The following is a 12,564-nucleotide window of genomic DNA, read 5'->3' on the forward strand; positions in this document are numbered from 1 at the left end:
TTCACCCACTTATAGCAGCTGTTGCTAGGTAACAGTTCACGCCTGCATATGCATATTAAGTTTGATATCAAAACAACATCCAAGGTGCAATGAATCGGCTATTAAATTAAGCGTCATAGAATAGTTGTGTTGAAATTCTATATGTAAGACAAGTCGCTTTTGCTAGTTCAGTACTTTATATTATAGTTATAATTAAAATACTTTATTAGCAAGGAGAGTAATATAATCACTCTAATGTGTTATTTAGTTATCAGTTAGTCATGTTGAGCCTCAATCTTTAGGATCATCAGTCTCCCTTTCCCCTTACATGACCCAGAAACCCACTGCTGAACTGCTCACAGTAAATATTCTGCTTTGTAACCAAAACCTACAGGGGATTTCTAATTAGGTAAGGAAACAGCACAACACTGCGAGTAGAAGACGGGATAAGAGAGGAGGATACTGGAGGAAGTGTGGAGGAGGGGGCTGATTGGGGAATGAAGAGAGAGGAAGCAAATAATAAGAGAGAGGAGGGAAGAGGAGGGAAGAGGGGGAAGACGGAAGGAAAAAACAGCGGAAGATGACAGGAAGACTGGGGACTTATCAATTAATTATGAAGCTACAGCAACTAGACACAGTCGTAGGAAGAGCATGCAGCAAAGGAGTCGCAGTGATATAAGGAGAAGTAGAGTATATGGTGATTTGCACATGGGTACAGATTTGCACAAAAGAGATTGGATAGAGAAAATTTGCACATAAAAAGACCAACACTGAAACTGGATTGGGGGAATGATGGAGGGGAATAAAAACCCACACACAGGCCTCTTAAACATGATCCGAGCAGGCGGCAGGGCAGCCTTCCAGCCACCTTGTGCCTACATACCTGCCTGTCAACCTGCCAGCTCTGAATATCCCACGAATGATGTTCCAGAGGGGCCAGGCTCCGTGCCGAAGCATTCCAACACAGAGGCCCTTTGAGTAGGCATGAGACGGTGGTTATGTGGCCAGGGACCAGTCTGGGTCAGCCAGCACTGCAGAGCTAATACGTGCCTAGACTTTTACCACAAAGCCCCTCAAGCCCCACAGTCGATGAGCCCAGCGATTGCTGTGCCTCTTTCACTTTGGGAGCTCGGGATCTGAGAGTGAGAGTGGAGGGGCGCAGCCATGGTGCCTTGGAATGAGAAGTAAAACAAACACGTTTTAGCATAGGTTATGGCTGGCTGCTCTCGCTAGCCCCTGATGTGTATTCAACATTAGAAGCAACAACATACTGCATCCTTTCTCCTGTCATCCACAGCTAAAAATGTATTTGAAATCTGAAGCTGAAATCAGGGTGTTTCGAGGGGTTTTTCTCTGTTTGTACTCATTTTGTAATTCCCACAGGCATTGTAGGCTTTTCTCCAAATCATACTTGCAAATGATGCATGAGAGTATCGGTAAGTGGGTTCACTGGGATGTTGAGGGGGTAAACTAGAAACCACCTAGCCAAGCAAATCAAAACCAATATTTCAGGAAATACCCCACTGAGAAAAGCATTACAGGGTGAGTTTAGTCAAGGCATTTACGGCACTCCCTTGAAGCCAACAACAAGCTGCAGTGGCAGTACCGTTCTAGTGACAGATAAAGACATGTAACATTTTGACAGCATAAATCTGTGTTCAAGAGACATGCTCTGCAGTGAGAGCACCTGCATGAAAGACCTTCAGGATAAATACAGAGAGTCAAAGTCCTGCCCTCCATTTCACAAGCCTCAACCACATATTGTAGATGATACCCTGACCCTTTTGCAACACCTTGTTTCAGATAAAAGACAAGATATGGTTCTTCTAAAACCTATGTACATACATGTTACAATGTCACAGGTATTAACCTGAGTAGACATATAATCTCCCAGTGTAAATAAAAGCACCTGTGTGTGTCCAAGAACTTTAAATTCAAATGTAGCAAATAAATACAATTTAAAACAATTTCTTCATTGTACAATCTCACAAAAATCACTATTGACCAGTGATTTCAACTATATGTTTTTTTAATAGTTTCAATACCAGCATTATTCTGCTCTTTGGAGTTGGCAACATTAGCCAGCCACAATTAGCCAGTTAGTCCTCATCCGTGAAGCCTTTGTTCTTGTAAAACTATTTGTTTGAAAAAGACTTTTAAGTATAAAAAAAGTATTTTGAAAATTATTTTGCATAAAGTATACAAGTCATCTGTTTCTGGCCAGAGCTATATTTTTTAATATATTTTCTCTAACTGTTAGTGTTAGGACCCCTCCCCTTCCAGCATTCAGGGAGGGTCATGACACTAATTTGATGGCACCTGTATAGCCCTCCACCAAGGCTATAAATGTCAGCCCTTTCTCACTGTTGCACACTCTCTCTACTATCTACACCTCCAGGTTTTGGTTTGGTGAAACTATTTGCTGGCTTCAGTACTAACACACATCCCCCCACTCATTCATACATTCCACTCACTACTGATGTAATTACTCTCCATACCCCATGCACTTTTGTAAATAGTCATGTTTGTTTATTTCAAATAAAATGCTTAATTGGCACTTTAACCTGACTTGTCTCCCCTTTTTGTCACATTCATTGAGCCGGTTTGTGACATTAGTATTTTAAGTCTGTCTCTTGACATCCTCTAACATGACAGTTCTGTAGTAAAGACTGTGGGAGGAGCTCCAAAACGACAATTATGGAGAGATAATGGATACATGTGAAGAACCGATGATTACATACACAGATACATGGTACATTATAGTGGTGTATTCACAGTATGTGAATAGTACTCAACCATGTTCACTTATCATGTTTACTCTTTCCTCTCATTATCAACAAATCAACCTAACCCTTTATACAGCAGATATACCTTACTTGTAACTCAGAGCTGCTTCTACCTGCCTCTCCCCCCTTTCTTCCATAAGCACCGCCACCACCTCCGATCTCTGGTATAAAAGCAGTGGAGTTATCCTATTAAGCCTGTGGTGTGTGAATCCGTCATTAAAGCAAACCAGCAGCAACTACCTTAAATAATTAGTTTGTCAAATCACTTTTTTCCCCTTGTCCCACATCCACAATCCAATTTATGAACACATTTCCAAATTATCTTTGTTAAATCTATATTATTCTATTGCAACATTAGCACAACAGGTGGCAGGTAGTGAGGCAGCTGCTTGTTTTAACTATGCACTGATTCCCTGCGATCCAAGGATCAAAGAGTCTCACATATCCAGGCCAAATTTATGATAGATTCATCAAAGTCAAGTTGGTGTGTTTGATTGAACATCCTAAAGCTTCTTGATCACTGCACGGCCCCTGAAACCTTATTCTCCTCTCCAACATCTCTCTCTCTCTCTCTCTCTCTCTCTCTCTCTCTCTCTCTCTCTCTCTCTCTCTCCTCACTCAAATCTCAGTTTACCGCAGGAATTATCATTACTGCTTCTGAAGCATCAACATGAAAGCAGTTTTTTCACTGATTGCCATTTAATTTTTTTTTTTTTTTTTTTTTTTCAATGAGCACTATATATTTTGAAGACCTGTGAGGTTAAATGCTATTTTGGTCTTAGTGCAGGATGGTTTCACTTGAGGCCCAGACTAAGACTATCAGTGTGATCGGCATACTGAGTGACAGCACACCGATACAGCGGGAGGAGAGGGAGAGAGAAAGAGGGATGAAAAGAAAATTAATGAGGGGTTTAAAATTAAATTATAAACATGGGAGAAGAAAAGGCAGACAGCCAAAAATAACAATCACACAGACAAATCCAACAATCCATCTTGATAGCAAGCCTGTTTGTACTGAACTCTATGGTAGAGGTTTGGTAACACTGTAAGTATAAAATACACAAAATCCCGAGCAGTCATGAGAAAAAACAATCAGGAACTAATTAGTCAGTCTGGTAGGATGATGCACTACTGAGGGAACACAGAAATGTTTAGTAATGGTGAGGTAACTATAAAGTAATGATGCATTCCTTAATAACTCAGCATGATGCATTACTTTGAGGCGACACAAAAATAAAAATTATTTGTGCGTAATAAGGAAGTCATGATTGATTATTCGTTATGTTCCATTTAGCAGCTGATTCAGAGCTAATTAGGAATGATTAATTAAGAAAGTGGTCAGAGGATTTAGGAATCAAAAAATTGGCTCATTAACATTTCTAAGTCTGTTCTCCAGTATCTTATTACATTACAGACCTTGGTCATAGACTTTATTGATTCAGAGCTCTTCAGGAACTACTTGTTAGCTATTCATTAAGGGAATTGGATTGTTTCTATGACAATGCTGTGTTTACAGCTTGTTCTGCAGCTACCACAGAGGTCTTAAAGCTGGATATAAACATATTTATATTACGTCGTGAAAATATCTCCATCATTGTGTTGCATTGCCAAAAAGACTGTTCATTAAACGTCTGCTGTGTTTTCTCCATCCATCCATCCATCTTCTATACCCACTTATCCTGTGTAAGGTTGCACGTGGTTTGAGTCACATTGCGTGGGAGGCAGGGCTCACCATGGACACGTTATCAGTCCATTATAGGGCTGACATATAAACAATCATCACACTCACATAATGAAAATGGCCAGTTCATGCCTAACCTGCATGTCTTTGGAAAATGGAGCCCCCAGAGGAAACCAACCCAGATATTGAGGTCATTCCTTTTTTCCAAAAAAGATTGTTGGTTTAGTCTGACTCATCTAGCAAGAATCTGAATAATGTGAGAGTATGTCTCCTAAAAACTCCATTGTTGTCTCCAAATTTTGTCATGGCAGCAGTCTCATCATCATAACTTTGTATTTTTCTGTCCATTTCCCATTCCTAACATTTCCTTTCATTTCAGACCTTTTCATTTCCTGCCTTTCCAGCAGTGGTCCTCAGCCATTCCACCCACCTGACCACCACCTGCCAGCACACCTGCTCCCAATTCCCTCACCAGCTTCCCAGTATATATACCTGCCCACAAACACTAACCCCTTGCCAGATTGTCTGTTGTGCCACTGTAGTGGTGCAGCTTCCATTCTTGTTTGCTTGCCTGCTTGCTAGTTAATAATTATTGCCTGTCTGCCTGGTGTTAAACTTTGAATTTCATCTTATAGACCTAATTTTAATCCTACGTACTCCATTCCTTACTAGTCCAGTCTTTCTTTTGGATCCAAGCATCCTTTACAAGAAACATTATAAGTGCTTTTGAACACTTGTACAGTATGATGACAGATATCAGTCTTCCTGTTAAACCGCCCAGCTTTAAATGGTATATTGTGGCAAATAGTATGTATATTATTTGTGTTAAAGTGTATCTCTTCAAGGAAGTTCAGCATCACACCTTGAAAAACAGCTTTAAATAAAAATGTGGTTCTCTCAGAGGAGCTGTTTATTCATTCTGCTGCATTAAGAATGCATGTGAGTCTATTGATCAAGTCTGGCCACATTGCTTTTGTATGGAAGTGAAACCTGCCAAGTGTTTTGAGCATCTTAAAAAGCTTTGTATAATGTTTACTATCAAATCAGTCCATCAGTGCTCACACTGAAGTAAAGTAAATCTGATCTAATTATTTTTTAATTTACGGGGATGATTATGACATTCCTGAGGCGACCTTAATGAAATTAGCTGTTTGATTGGTGATTTCACGCAGTGTAGTGTACATTCTGTTTCTGTCTCATTAAAAAAGCTAATGAATTGACTGCTGCTTCAAACCAAAGGACTCATGCATATCCTCCCCAGGTGTTACCCCCATATTTAAAATCCAAATCCGTTTTTGCCCTTCACACCAAGACAGAACGTCTGAAATCTGATTTGCAAGGCACACAGCACCATCCATTGGTCAACGTCACTGTGTGATTCTATGCACAGCGCGCAGTCTGTACCCCAACAACCGCGCTGCCTGGCAGGCCTGAAATTAGATGCAGTATCCCAGCAGGGGGCCATGCCGGTGATCCCCAGAGGCATGTGGTCCCTTGGCTGATGGCTGAGCTGAAGCTCTGATGGAGAAGGTAATTAAAGGAGATGATGGCATTAATAGTGCATGAGACAATGTGTGTGTGCATGTGTGCAGAGACATGGAGGGTATAACGTTAATCCGAGTCTCATGTGGAACGCATTATTTCTCTCTGTCCAACTACATCCGACGTAAGAACACACAAAGGGCTCCAGCGCTTTTCAATTCAATTTTGAAGCACACTCACACAACCATTCATAAACCACGCATCTGAACAGCAGGTCAGAAGGGTCAGTCAGAGTAACATGCAGGGGTGTTCATTATTACATTAATAACAATGGTAGACTGGTGGATAAAACCTGATAAAATCACCCTGTAAGGTGCCCTTCAAGTGGACAAAATGTGAAAAAGTGCCCTCTAGGGTGCTACCCTAAACCCTGCATTGAAGAGATCGGAGAAGTTGTTTCTCCATCTGGTGACCCACTGTATAGCTGGCACTCTTTTTATTTAATTTTTATCCTGTGCCCCTCAAACAGTCCACCACTGATTAATACCCTCCACAGCCACTGCTTCCATGGCTACCACAAATAACCAATGAGACACACAGAAACACACACACGGACAAAGACGTGAACACAGAGTACATTCATATGGAAACAAAGAAAACACAGATGACACAAACAACAAAGGGAGCTCACATCAATAGGGAGACATGAATGTGTGCAGTAAATGCATATCAAGTAGGGAACATGTTCAATAAAAACTTCCATATGTTAGCAGCCAATTTGTTTGTCCAATATATAACATGGATTCTTGTTTCAGCTGCCTATGGCAACACTTTTTCTGTCTGTGTGTGCTGTCAGAGTCTGAGCAAGAACAGAATATGAGAAAAGAGATTGGAAACACTGCGGACAGTGTGATTCTGAGAATGAATAAGAATGGGTGAAGGGAGTGAGAGCAGAAGCATAGATAGAGAGACAGAAGAAAGTTATGAGGTTGAAAAAATTGGATATGTATTCTTCCCCCAGTGCATAATTTGTTCTTAAGGACAGATTTTTTATTTTTTGGTTCCGGTGTAGCTCTGCCTGGACAAGCGAGGATAATCAGAGCAGAGATGCAGAAACTCTAAGTGAACTTTGCAAAGTCTGCAGACTCACTCAATACAAGCAGGAGCTTAGGGAGAGCAAAGGAGGCACACATTGTTGTTCTGGATTTACCATGCAAATGTTTTTAGTCACGCATGGATTAAGAACAACAAAGCCACTTTAACACCGACAACCTCAGTTTAAAATGTTTTCATGCCTGGCAGACTTACCTCAACTCTTAAAAAGGTACGGCAAAGTGGGTGTCAGCAATGACTATGTTGCCCTGCGTTGATCGATAACAGAACACTAACAGATAGATGGATAGGTCTTACTTAACAAGCAGAGAAGACCTCCTCCGCTGAATGAACATTAACCATGTTCATTTTGTGAAAGGTTTTCCTCTACCTGAATGACCTCCTGACTCACCAAAGGCGTCATTTTGTCCGATATTTTTATCCAGAAATATTAAGTATACTAACTTCACCTTCACCTCTTGAGGTCTTATGGTTCAGACACAGTTCACATCAACGCATATCGACACATTCAGTGCACGCAATTCATGATCCCCGGAGCTGTTGTCTGTATGGTGTGATATAACAGCGGAGCAAAAGTTCATATTTTTCACGTTTATTTCTTGCTATAAGTAGAAACTCTCCACTACACTTGATGCACATTCATTAAAGAAAAACTAAAATGTCACAAGGAACTACATAAAAGATATATTGCACAGAAAGTATGTAGAAATTGACATGAGTGCATTTGTTTCAATATTAGTTTGAGGGAAGAAATAAGATGGCAGCTGCAGTTGGTTGTTCATCACTCCGTACTTTTCAACTGCACAGCAGCAACCGAAAACAAATGTGTTTCAGCCCTCAGCATTTGTCAGCTTTTCCGAACACATTTGTTTCTTTTCCCACTGCTGTGCATTAGGAAAACATTGTGATATCATAAATAAAATAAACTAAACAAACAAAATAAACATTCATCTGTCAAATGTTTTGGGTTGACCAGGTCATCTTTATTTAATATGATCATTCATCAGCTCATGACACAGGCAAACAAGCATAAAGGTCACTTGGTTTGGACCAGAAAAAGCCCATTTTTAGCCTCTATAGCAGCATGCCTCAACGGATGGTCTTTGGTCCAGACTGAAATACTTCAACAGCTATTGGCCGTCTTAACAACGTTTGGATAGATTGCCATTTAAGTTCGACATATATGCCAATCAATGACATTAATGTACAATACCTAGATTTATGACCAAATACCTGCAAAACTAAGGACATTCCCATCAGCCTCATCTGTACTTTGAGTTTAGTGCTAATTAGTAATTGTTAGCATGCTAATATGCTAAACAAAGGTGGCAAAAATGGTAAACATAACACAGCCTTGTCATTGTGTGTGTGTTAGCATGCTGAGCCGTGTACAGCCTCACAGAGCGGCTGTGATCTTGACTGCACATATTTAGTATGACAGGGTGTGAAATTACATACCTTAATGGCTATGGCCATTTTCATTGCTAGTCTACAATATAATGTACCATACAGTACAAATATCCATGGAAAAGGCCACCCAAGAAAGTTCTTAAAGATGGTGTCTTTTTTTTTTTGTTGAATATATATTTATCTGCACGGGAGAGTATTTAAAAACGCAAAACCCAGCACATTTAGCACAGTTGGAGTTGCTCATGATGCCAATAAAATGTGTTCTGAACGGTCAACAAACTGGAAATAACAAGTTTCCCACCATGTCTGTATTTTTACCCATTGAAAATGACAGTCTTCTCCTCAGCCATCCACAACAACTCTTCCATTTCTGGTGTAGTGTGAACATTATTTCAATTATCTCTCAACACTGCAGAAGATGACAGTGTGCAGAGAGTACCACATGCCACAAATTTGTGATGCTCAGTATATTCTTGGATGTAGGCTACTTTTCATTTTTATTTCATAAATTGACTTCCTACATTTCCTGGAATGACTTTCAATAACTTGTAGAATAAATGTGAAAAATTGTTGAATTTAGTGGTAATTTTTATGGTGGAGAGAGAACTAGCGATACAAACAAGTATTGCAATAACATAATGAGACCAAGACAGTGACATTATAATTATGATCCTTTAGTACAGTCCGTTACTGAATCTCTGAATAGATGGATGCCTATGCCCAGCCCATCTCCATGTTAGGCCGCATTAATGTTCTTAAAATGTCAATTTTGCCCAAATTCCTCCATTTATTTCAATCTATTCCTCTCCCACTTTCACAATCCTTTTTTTGTAAACTCAGAAACCTGTTCTAAAATTTTATATGGAGTAACAGACGTCCAAGACTACGGCTCTCCCTATTGTATCTTCCCTATGATGGCGGTGGACTTCAAGTCCCTAATTTACAATGGTATAACTTGGCAGCACAGCTACGTACAGCAATGTTTTATTTCTCTGCTTCTGATCCTCCAGCATGGCTAATTATTGAACGTACTACAACATCAGGTCTACCTCTTCAGTCATATTTGTATTCTACTCATGTTAAAAAAACTTAAGAAGCAGACAAAAACCCATTTGTAAAAAATATCCTTTCTGTTTGGCATGAGGCACACGCCTATACAGGGGATGCACCCAAACTCTCTCAGTTTGCCCCAATATGGGGTAATGATAACTTTGTACCTGGTAGAGCGGATGGTGGATTTAAACAATGGGCTAACAGAGGTTTATGTAAAATAATTTACCTATACATAGACGGGAATCTAATGACCTTTGATCAATTGGTTTGTAAATATGACATACCTAGAAATAATTTCTTTAAATACTTGCAGTTAAGGAGTTTCATAAAATTGCAGGCTCATTCCCTGGATAGACCTCCCATGTCAGCTTTAGAGAAGTTTATTGTAAGTAGAAAGGATGCTCGAGGTCAGCTGTCAGTATTGTATGGTATGTTACGATCCAAGTCGAAGGACAATTCCCACTGTAGACTCTAGACTGAGAGACGACTTAGAAATAAATATTATAGAAAATTTGTGAGAAAATGCTTGTCTAAAGGCACAAACAAAGACTATAAACACAGCACTAAAACTCATACAAGTGGCTATTCAGAACTTATGTAACACCTGTAAAACTACATCGCTACAACCCCAACATTCCTGACAGCTGTACTAAATGTAGTGATAGTGTTGGCAATCTGCTGCACTGCATGTGGGAATGCCAAAAAATCCAGTCATTCTGGAAAGATGTAACCTACCTGATTTCACATGTGACTAATATGGTGGTTCCACTTGAGGCAAAGCTCTGTATATTAGGTATTTACCCTGATCACTTTGCACCGGGCCGCAAAACTGCACCCATGATTGATCTATCCTTGCTTCAGGCTAGGAGAGTGATTGCATTGAGGTGGAAAAGTATGGACGCCCCTACACCTGGAATGTGGTTACGGGAAATGGCGTCATGCTTGGCATTGGAGAAATTAACTTATGTTGCCAAAGGGAAACTAAATAAGTTCACAGAGATATGGGACACTTTTATGCAGTTCCTGGAAAGTGACCAGACTGAAATGAATGATTAAATTTGAATGGTGGTGCTTGTGGAAGCTGGCATGCCTCTTATAAATAAATAGGACCACTATTTATTTTGTGTTTTATTTCATTTTCATTTCTCTTTGTTGTTGTGTTTGTTTGTTTTTTCCTTCCTTGAATGTTTATACTGTTGATGGTGGGGGGAGGGGGATGTTCATAGCATTACTGTCCCTGTGACTGTATATTTTCTATGTGCAAAACAAATATATAAATATATTGTTAAAAAAAAAAATTACTGAAATGGTTTTCATCAGTATTATGTCTCACGTTCAAAATCAAGTTAAAACACAATAAAGCGGAACTGCAAACACATGGCCAATTTTGTTTAAACACCATTACAGGAAGACTTTCCTGTACACATTTTGTGCCATTTGTTTTGTTAGTTCTGTTTAGTTTGAAATTTTGCGACTACCATGGCTAAAAAAATACAAATAACTAGGTGTCAAAACATAAATTTACACAAAATCAGCCTCTGTATAATTTTAGAAATTGAGGAGATTCAGGATTGTATCTTTTGGCACCTGTATATTACATCACAGATTTAAATCTTGAATCTTTTATTTGTAGCCTTGAGGAAAGTCAGTCATGTTTACAAATTGGAATTACAGCTGCACAAGGTCATAGAATAAACATCAGTCTGTCTTATTTACAATGGATCTGTGCTTTAATTTTGATGGTTGAGGACTCTCTGCAGCAAACGTTGAATTTCAAATTTCCTCATAATGTGCTCCTGACCATGCGGTGAAGATTTGAAAATGAGTTACCTGAAGATACAAAAGGTAACAATGCTGAACTGTGGAGTATAACGTGCCCAGAGGGTGTTCACGTCTTCACTCCATTCAGGCTCTAATGAACACACCAATAATTTACTTTATACAAGTTTCAGATGTGCTGTCAATGTACAATGCGCACGCCAACGAGTCTCTGCTAATTAAAAAAACATTGCACCTTCTCCCTGGATTCCTTATTATACACCCAAAAGACATGAAGATGAATGCAAAGAGATAAAAGTCGTTTCCAGGACCTGAAATGGAGTGAGAAGAACTGGGGTTAGAAATACTCACATACTGCATAAATCCGAATAAGTTCTAGTGTTGTCATGAAGCTCGAAGTTGTAATCAGTTAGGCCAGAAGAGAAAACTACACTTGAGAGATAGCGGGCCTGAAAGTTTGCTTCATTCTAAACTGTTAACACTCTCCCAGGGAATTAACTGCTTGTGTGCAAGTGTCATCAGCTTAAAGGAAAATCCAAAAGCCAAAAGAGGAAGAAAAAAAAAAGTTTTTGAGTAAAAGCTCTTAGCAGGTTAGTTCAGTTTAGAGTGTTAAGACAATCCTAAGCAATCCAGCAGTGAATCCATTCAGGCAAAATAAAATGCAAAACATATTCCATTTAGCGACAGAGGAGACAAAACACTCCCAGATCGATGCTTTTTCTTTGTTAAAAGCATAACAACAAACTTTTCTTCACCCTCTGGGGCTAAACTGTTTTTATTTATTTTTTAACTATGAAAGTTTCACATAAAGGTTTCCTCTCTTCTTATTTCCCCTTTATTTTCCTGCTACCTTTGTTGCCGACAAGATGCATCTCAAGAGTATCCCTGTTCTCCATCAACAAGGACTAGATTTACCGATATTTCCCTTCCATATTCTGTGTTTTAATTCACATAAACATGTTGGCAACTAATCGTTTTCATGCAATGTAATTCTGCATTCCCCATCAATACATTCATCCTTTCATGCATGTTAGACTTTAGTTTAACCCAGACTATTTAACATGAACAGGCAAGTATGCAACCCTTCTAATAAAAAAAAAAGCTAACCTAAAAAGCTGTCTTTTTGCTAAAACACCAAATGGCTGACAGAAGTTGTTAGCAACTACCTGATGAACGAAGTGGAGAGCAGCTAAAGTTAAACCAGCCCAAAAAATGTGTAAATGGATCTTATAAACAGATAATGAATGATTGACAATATTTGTAATTAGATGAAATATGTGA

Source organism: Dicentrarchus labrax, unplaced genomic scaffold (assembly GCF_905237075.1).
Source record: "Dicentrarchus labrax unplaced genomic scaffold, dlabrax2021, whole genome shotgun sequence".
In the NCBI taxonomy this organism is placed as follows: Eukaryota; Metazoa; Chordata; class Actinopteri; family Moronidae; genus Dicentrarchus; species Dicentrarchus labrax.